A 10,000-nucleotide genomic window follows, 5' to 3' on the forward strand; every position below is an offset into this window, starting at 1 on the left:
TCCTAGAGTCTTAGGAACTGGTGTTGTGGGACTTCATTAAGAGTCAAGATTTTTTTCTCCCACCGTAAGGTTTTTGGAACTCCAATAATTGAAATTTTGAATATTCATTAAAAATCCAGATATCTTCAACAGTATTTTCTCTCTCTCTCTCTCTCTCTCTCTCTCACACACACACACACACACTATATATATATATATATATATATATATATATATATATATATAAATATATATATATATATATTTATATATATATATATATTTATATATATATATATATATATATATATATATATATATATATATATATATATATATATATACATACGTATGTATGTATAGCTTTCTGAGTGGGGATAAAGGGATTCTAGCAGATAATAAAGTTGGCGTATTTTTTCCCCAGAATAGTAATTTAAACTTGTTAAGAATTGATGTCTTTAACTTCCTAAGGATTTTCTACTTTACCATTTATTCATATTAGTTAAAGAGTTATTTAAATTGCATAAATTACTAATTTACACAATGCTATAAAACCAGATGTGGATAACTCCCTTTTGAATAATCAAGAAGCTTGAGAGAGAGAGAGAGAGAGAGAGAGAGAGAGAGAGAGAGAGAGAGAGAGAGAGAGAGAGAGAGAGAGAGAGAGAGAGAGAGAGCAACTGGTAAATGAAATAAGTTCTTAATAATAGCATTTTTCTTACTGATCAATACGATGCCATTAACACCACACATTTTGTTTTTTTTCCAGGCAACATGATTCTTCGGAAACAACATATCATATTGGTAGCTGTAGTCACCTTTATCGTCCTTCCCTACTTCCCAAGCACTAATCCTAATATTGGTAAGTTATGTAACGAACTAATACTTGACACATTTTGACCAATATGTAAACACAACACTGGCGCCACAGAGGGGTCATAGTGACGTTAAACATCGAAAATCTTGAACACTGTAATTGGTTCTAATTATGAATTCCAAGAACTGAACCATTTGATCATTCTTGATTTTAATAACGAGTTTTCAACCGTTGAATGGAAATTTTATCTGCTCGCAGATTTTCGTATTGATGATGAAAAGCAGACTCTGGGGATGTTTGCGCAAACCTCGGCTCATTTTCATTTTATTACATAATTTTACTTGGTGTATGGAAATTTAATGCCTAAATAACAGATATAGTACTTTAACCTATGATATAGAATACGAGGTTGATTAAATGTCAAAAGTTTAATCGATTTCAATCTTGATTTACTTTGAATTAAAAGTTTTTTTTTTTTTTTTTTTTTTTTTTTTTTTTTTTTTTTTTTACGACTATCGCAAACCTTTCAAATAGATATTTCATATCGAGGCGTAATCAGTTTTTTTTTTTTTTTTTTTTTTTTTTTTTTTTTTTTTTTATAAAATATGTGATTGGAGAGAACGACTTTTTTGTAAAGAAATTACATTAGTTTAAAATTTGCATAACCGCCTTTCGGAAATCCTATCAAGCCAATATAATAGAAAAGTATATTTACAGTAGGTTATATAAATGCCTTTGTTATGAGGAGGAAATCAGCCGAAAGAAACCCTTATTAAGATATATGGAATTTTATTGTCCGTAAATGAAGACATTGCAAAATTGTTTCTGTATTGGAATGCCGATTTTCATTAGACTTATAACAATATAAAGTGTTAAATCTCAAGCTTCTTAACTTCGACAAAATTAATTCCATAATCTTGCTTTCATTACTCAGCATACACTGCGATCGGGCACAGTTGATTTGACATTATTATATAATTTATATTTCTATCTGTGATTCTATATTCCAGTTATAATATATGATAAAATCCAACTATTAAGCAAAACAGTATCCCAAAATCTAGATTTTTATAGGCATGGCCAACAAGTCTGAAGATTTAATGATCGTACCATGGCAACCAACCAGTCAATAGTCCTTCTCAATAATTATTAATGGTAGGTGACCAGGGGGAAGTAATCTGACTTTTTTCCCAGAAATCTCATGCTCTGCCTACCAGCCAGGAACGCCTTTACCCAATGCACAATGACTGGCAGGATATTGCTGGCCGCACTGCCTTTGCGAAAGAAGAGAAGGAAATTATCCGAGAATGATGAATACAGGTGGCTGTCTGAATTAATTTGGAGCAAAGACCAGTTGAATTAAGTGATTAATTAGATAATCAAGATAATGCCAATTTACTCACCCATGTGGCAAACACGTGTACTGCAAAATTTACCACTTTCCAGAACAGAGGAGCAATGGAATAATGTGAGAATGGCGAGCCATGGTGTAGTGAAGACCAGTTGAACTAAGTGATTAATTCGATAATTAAAATAACGTTAATTTACTCACGTATGCTGCTAACATTCGTTGCTCAACATATACTGCTTGCATGAACTGAGAAGCATTGAGATGATGTTAAATTGCAAGCAAAGTGAACCATGGAAGATCAAAGACCAGTTGAACTAAGTGATTAATCAGGTAATTAAAATAACGCCAGTTTACTCATTCTCGGGTCTAATACGCATAGTGCAACATAAACTGTTAATCCGAACAAAGGAGCAATGAAATTAAGTTAAATTGCTAGTGAAGCTATCCCCACTGGAGCATAGACTAGTTGCAGTAAGTGATTAAATAGATAATTAAGATAACACATTCACACACACATTGGCTTTGGCTGTGGTGGGGGAGCAACCATATGGTTCTAGGCTCAAGGAATGTGAGATTTCTTGGACACAAGTCCGAAAACCGTAGCCAGGCCTTGATGATAAATATTTTAGGTTCGTTGGGTGCACATATTCTATAATTTCTTATGATCTAAGAAGCTGGTTCAGCTTTTTTATTTTGTTAACAGCATGGACTGATTAATATAATGTTACACAAACTATCCATTAATCTCTAACAAAATCTGATACTGGTTGTTTTCTTATTCCAATACAGCTGTAGAATCACAGGGAAATGTTATAATCAATCAATCTTAGTTTAAAAATGATGCCTGATACTGATTTGTAGTTATTAAAATGTTTAAAAACCAAGGAGTTTTCTTCCGGCATTTGAGATGTACAGTAAACCTTCATCTCAGAAAGTATGATTTATGTGTTAGACCAGATAAAGCCCAAAATATTCCCACCATCGCAGAAAGAAGTCTACCAAAAAAATCAACTATTACTACTACCCATTTAATATTACGATCACTACTACGGTGACAGTAACAATCACTAACAACTCTTAGAACTCTAACACCTAAAGGACACTAAATGTGGTCAACGAGTCTAAAGGTTTCTTTATTGTGGCATGGAAATTTACTGTTAAGAAAAGACTGATAGGCTGTCTGGGAACTTGCTTTTTTAATTTTCCAGTTTTCATTATTATGCCACTGTATTATCTTTTTTTTTTTAAGTAAACATTTTATTCTGTAAATATTCCTTTATCAAGACATTGTTCTCATAATCTTTGTTCGCAGGAAATATTCAAATAATAACAATAACGGTAATGATGAATCTATATCATTTCTGGCAGAATCCCCTAAAACGGAACAGTATGAGCTAGATGAAAATCGTTTGGTTTTCCAGGAAAAGAGTTTAAACCAAATTTTATCAGCTATTGATAAGCTCAGTCGTCGAGTCGACGCCCTCGCGAGCCAAACCAAGGACACACAGCCAAATCCTACGGCTATGATCGAACAGCGTAAGATGGAAGAACTAGAACACCCTCATGAAGACTTTGAAGTAAGAGGTGAGGAGGGAAGGAATGTGGACGAGGATGAGATGAGCATAGAATCAAACTATCCCGATGAGATAGTTAATGGCAGGTAATTCAGATTATTATAATTGATTTCTGATTATCTAGTTGCCTGTTTGGCAAAAAAAAAAAAAAAAAAATTGTCTTTGATAATATATTTCACGATATGTTTTCATTAATCCGATGTAACAATAGCCGATTATTTTTCCTTGATTCGGTGAAAGGGAACAGAAAAAGGTCCATGTTTCCAAGTAACTAAAATATCGTCTGAAACAGAGGTATAATGTAAATAAATGAGCTCAGGGAAATCTGTCTACATCTAACCCCGAAAAGACAGTTATTGTCAATTGACAGGGTCGGTTCTTCTTTATGTTTTGATTTCTAGAGATACTGGTTAGATAGTTCCAAATAGGAATCTATCTGAGCAATATAATAAAATAAACATGATTTCATAGTACAAGGAATACGTACAACGAGAGTTTTTCAAGGTTTTCACCTCACACCAATAGTCTAATAAAAGCCAGAGTAAAATTTTACGAGATTATTCTCTGAAATTATTCTAACAGCGATTCATTGCTTCTACTTTATTTTTTTTTTTCTACAATTATATTCGGAAATAATGAGTCTCTTCTTACTATGAAGTATTTTTGAGGCTAAAATAAAGAGTTAGAAAAAGAGAATAATTTGATACATTGAAAAGGAGAATTTGCAATCGTGCAGCTTCAAAATCATTCATGATAGAAAATAATTCAGGTTAAAGTCAGTTTTGAAATTATATCTAAATATCGTTGTTTTATAAACTGATTATTAGTTACTTTAATCGCATCAATTTATATACAAACGTTAAAAATAATATTTAGTTACAGTTTTTCAGCACACCTATTCGGTGGTAAGGGTTGAGGCCGATAATATGGGGTTGAGGGCTAAAACCTATTTAAGAAAATCTTCATATAATTTTTCATAAATACTATGTAAAAGGTTTGATTTCAACCATCTGTAAATATTAGTATAATGAAAAAAAAAAATCAAGATAAGATTAGCGTGAGGATTACATCAATATTGCATGTTGATTATTATAAGAAAATTTGATGGCTCGCCCACTTTACGTTTATCTTCAATACTTCAGATAGATTTGGGCCTTCCATTATTGGCTATATACGTCTGTTGAATCATATAAATCCAGATTCCAGGGTAAAACTAAAGACCTAAAAATTGACCTGAAAATATATATGTGTATATCTTTATTAATACTTGATTGATTTGGATAACATAAGAGATGCTTTAAGATATTAATAAATAAAGTTTAAGCAAATAACAAGATAGTGTTGAAAAAAGCTGGTTTTGGCTTGTTAACTTTGACCAGAACTACTATGTTAAGCCCCCCTGACACTTGCACGCATTTCTGGCACGCACTGGCACTCAAAATGCGTGCCAGTGCGTGCCACTTTTGTGGCACGCACTGGGAGGTTCCCGCACTGTTCACGACAAGTTCATGCCATGTTCAAGCATAGTTCACGACAAGTTCACGCCACGTTCAGGACATGGCACTAATTGGCAGAACTAGTTCACGACAAGTTCACGACACGTTCACTCATCTTTCTGCATCTTTCCGCATCATTCCGCATCGTTCACGCATCGTTCACTCCAGTTCACGACTTGGCCACATCATATATAAAGACGGGGCTTCCTACATGATTTTTATCAAAACCATATTCTTGTGCTAATCTTTGATTAATGTCCCCTGTATTAATGTGTAAGTTATCTTTATAGATATTTGTAACAATTATACTTCTATTTAGTATATATTTTATTAATTAATTATTATTATAGGTAATTAACTGGTTTGAATAATTTTTAAGCTTTATAATTTACTGAAAAAATAATATTTTATGGCAGTTATATGCTGATCAGATATTTTGAACCCACTTTACATTATCTTAGAATTTAATGGAAAAATGATTATTCCATTCATTAGTTTTGTTGTATCGTTTGTGAACTAATATCATTGAAACTGAGGCAGAAAAGACATCTCTAAAAATAATAGGTTGGTTAGGTGCCCTGTGAGCATTGAAGTCTCTCGCCAGGGTAAATTTCTTTAGTCGCCCTTATTTAAATGGCAGTTGTGAACTTTTTTTCAGTTTTGTAACTTTTCCTGTTTGTTTATATATATATACACACACACACACACACATATATATATATATATATATATATATATATATATATATATATATTATATGTTTGTGTGTGTATACACATTCAATAAACCACAAGCAAAATGAAGAAAATATATCTCTCTCTCAAGTATTACACCTGTTCATGAAGGGATTAAAGAACTTCTGTCCTCTTTTTGTGTTATAAAATCAATAATTCTCTCTCTCTCTCTCTCTCTCTCTCTCTCTCTCTCTCTCTCTCCTCTCAAGGGATAAAAGAGTGCAAGGGGTAAAAGTTAGTGAAAAATCAAGTGCAAATTCCTTAGATTCGCGCCTAGGCCTTTGTTAGTGTAAGTGTGAATAACAATTTTGCCGATAGACTTACTCAAAGGGTAAAGTTGTAGATTCTGTAGGAGAATAAGGGAAAAGTTTTTAATATATTATAAAAGAGCGGAATAGATGAATTTGAAATGTATTTATTTAATGGTGTATCTGTATAGGCCTACAGCTGTAGTATCCCTACACAGTGTCTATATCTCTGTATTTGAATTGTCTCTTTATATAACCTATTATGTTTTGTGCTTTCTTTTCAGCTTTTATGCTCTGTTTGGTGAACTTTAAATCCTTGCTGATAATAATACCAAGAGAGAGAGAGAGAGAGAGAGAGAGAGAGAGAGAGAGAGAGAGATAGAGAGAGAGAGAGAGAGAGAGAGAGAAGCTTATTCTCTCTCTCTCTGAGATATATATATATATATATATATATATATATATATATATATATATATATATATTGAAGGTTATTCTCTCTCTCTCTCTCTCTCTCTCTCTCTCTCTCTCTCTCTCTCTCTCTCTCTCTCTCTCTCTCTCTCAATTAAATAAGAAAAGGGGAGAGGTAAAAGAATATATTGTCATTATACAGATTTTTTCTTTGATGATTATGAGGAAGTAGGGCTAAATCCATTGATTTAATTGCCACGCACTGGCACGCATCCTCCCTCATCGTCCCTCAGTAGGGATAAACCCATTGATTTAATTGCCACGCACTGGCACGCATCCTCCAGCATCATCCCGCACTGTTCACTCCAGTTCACTCTAGTTCCCGCATCGTTCACGACAAGTTCACGCTAATTTTGTCATGACAATGCGTGCCACAAATTTTGAGCATTTCAAAATTCTCGGTACGCATGGCACGCATGCCATGCACCGTTCACGTCAAGTTCACGCCAGTTCCCGCATCGTTCACGCCAGTTCACGACACAATGCGTGCCATTGCGTGCCACAAATGCGTGCAAGTGTCAGGGGGGCTTTAAGAGATGTCGGCGTCAATGTATTTTCCTAAAAATAAGTAGAATGGCTTTATATTTTTTGCTTAGCAATCATTTTTTTTACAACTTGATACAGTTTGATAGATTGACATACATTTGAAGGAAATATTAACAGATCATAAAAAATATATATTTTATAATATAGAAGTTGACCTTAAGTACTACCACTTCAAACAAAATGCCTCAAGACCTTTTGTCATACAGTATCATCAAAAGAATTTTACACATTTTTTTCGTCTAAATATAGCAAGAAAACAATTAGAAATATGAACAAATACTAAAAGTGGCTCTGTGATCATCACAAAACCAATGATTCGAAACACCTGAACATCCAACGTGAATCCATGTGTTGCAGTTGATAATTCCACTTTTTGACTTTTCACATTTCTCGGGTGTGAAAATGAAAGTATATTGATGCGTTTTAATTGACCTTCTGTTCAGCATTAAAATGGGTTAAAGCCTCATAGGAAAGCTCTTCATAAGGATTTATGTTCGAAGCATCCTCATATCCATTGACCTTAGCCCAAATTTTCAGTGTCTTTTGTTTTACGTAATTTTACTAGTTTTGTTTGACCAATGATATTCAGTTGTTGCAATATTTTCTGGATTTATACTTAGTGCTTCTAAGAGTAGAGCAATAGAATCTTTCACTACACGTAGTGTGTTTTCAACACCATTTAGTTACATAGCTTTCAGTTTTCAGGCAGTGTATTTCAAAATTTCAGGATATGATTGGTTGAGAGGCATAAATGGGTTCACATTGGATGTTCAGGTGTTTCGAATGATTGATTTTGTTATGAGCACAGACCCGCTGTTAGTAGTTGTTCATATTTTTTGAAAATTATTTTCTTACTGTATTTAGAAAAGAGAAGTTTGAGCCATTTATTTTTTTATAATGCCATGTCACAATACGTCTTCGGGAATTTTGTTTGAGATGGTAGTACTTCAGGTCAAGTTTTATATTTTAAAAAATATATTTTTTTCATGATTTGTTAATATTTCCTTAAAATGTATGTCAATATGTCAAACTGTACCAAGCTGAAAAAAATGAATTTCTAAGTAAAAAATATAAAGCTATTTCTACTTATTTTCAGGAAAATTCATTGACGCCAACGTCGCTTAGCATAGTCGTTCAGGTCAAAGTTTACAAGTAAAAATAAGTTTTCTTTCCCAAAACTATTTTGTTATTTTATTAAAATATATAGTAATATCTCAAATAATGCCAACGTTTATTAAAATCCATGAGTATTAATAAGTATAGGGCTATTTCAACTTAGTTTCAGGAAAATTCATTGTCGCCGACACCGCTTAAAATAGTCGTTCAAGTCAAAGTTACCACGTCAAAAAAAAAAAAAAAAAAAAAAAAAAAAAAAAAAAAAAAAAAAAAAAGGCTTTTCAAAACTAAATTTGTATTTCCTTAAAATGTATATTCATATCTCAAGGTATGACAAATTCCATTAAAATTAGTTAATTATTAATAAACATACGACTATTTCAACTTATTTTCAGGACAATTCATTGGCGCCAACATTGCTTAATAGTCGATCAGGTCAAAATTTACACGTCATAACCATTCTTTTTTTTGTTCAAAATTATTTGTCTATTTTTTTAAAATATATATTTATATCTCGAATTATGCCAAATTTTATCAAAATCCATTAAGTATTAATAAAGATATGTATACGTATATATTTTCAGGAATTTTACAGGACAATTTTCAGGACTTTAGTGTTACCCCCGATTTCATGAGAACAAAAGTGGTATATGTCTCAACATCTATACTTGATTTTTTTTTTTTTGGTAATAGTATATAAATACAATGGTTTCCTTACATTGTTTGATTATTAGTGTTCTTGTAAAATTGTTTTCAAATATAAAAGAAATTTAGGAAGGTTTCACCAGACTGTTTTCCCTTGCATGTGCACAGAGCAAACATGATTGCAGTTTACGTTAATACCAATGCAAATGCCTTCAATAATACTAATTTATGTTTCAGACTTATGAGCTCCAAAGGAGAGCCTGTAAAGGTGATCGTGCTGGTTGGCTCGACTGCTCGAAGTGGAACCAGCTTCTTGGGAGAACTTCTGTCGCAGTTCGACAACGTTCTCTTTGAACCAGAGCTTTACATCAGAGCTAAGACGAGAGAGATGGTAAGGTTTTCACCTGTGATGAGCAATATTTTCTTGAACATTATCATAATTTTGTATGAAATGTGAGATAATCATGTTTATGCAAAGGATCATTTATATGCAAATATTGGCCTAGTTAAATTTGATAAAAATCGGAGCATAATTTCTTATATAGCGTGCGGTTCCCTTAGCGGAAAAAGTAGTTCTTGGCATATTGATACGGAAAGAAATGAGCTTCGATAATAGGATTGAAATTATATAAAGAAGCCTACAGTACATTGATATAATAAAGTCTTTTATCATAAGAGTTGTTGGATGGTAAGCATGATTCAGAAAACCCCTCAGATAAAGTTAAAGAATGTAATTCAGAGATAAACATTTTGAAAAATGGAAGGTAGAGAATACCGTAGTTCCCAAACTGAGCTAATATCAAGTGATAAACATGTATGTAATTGCTTCGAATGTAGACCCGACTCTGAAAGACCAGGGAAAATGGAGCGGATTTTGTGATTATAATCTCGAACTTGAATCAGTAGCGAAAGGAAAGTTGGTTCCATTAAGTTAGGGTAGGGTTTTTTGCTAGATCAATTACACTTGGTTTACACCTGTCACAAGAAACAAATGCTATATCCCGAACATGACAGACAGTAAATGTA

At 32.8% G+C, this 10,000-nt stretch overlaps 1 pseudogene; it reads left to right on the forward strand.

Annotated features, from left to right (window-relative positions):
• Positions 1-10,000, forward strand: part of LOC137657484 (carbohydrate sulfotransferase 1-like) — a 41,680-nt pseudogene that overhangs the window by 19,412 nt on the left and 12,268 nt on the right.

The sequence above is a fragment of the Palaemon carinicauda genome, chromosome 18 (assembly GCF_036898095.1).
Source record: "Palaemon carinicauda isolate YSFRI2023 chromosome 18, ASM3689809v2, whole genome shotgun sequence".
Taxonomy (NCBI): Eukaryota; Metazoa; Arthropoda; class Malacostraca; order Decapoda; family Palaemonidae; genus Palaemon; species Palaemon carinicauda.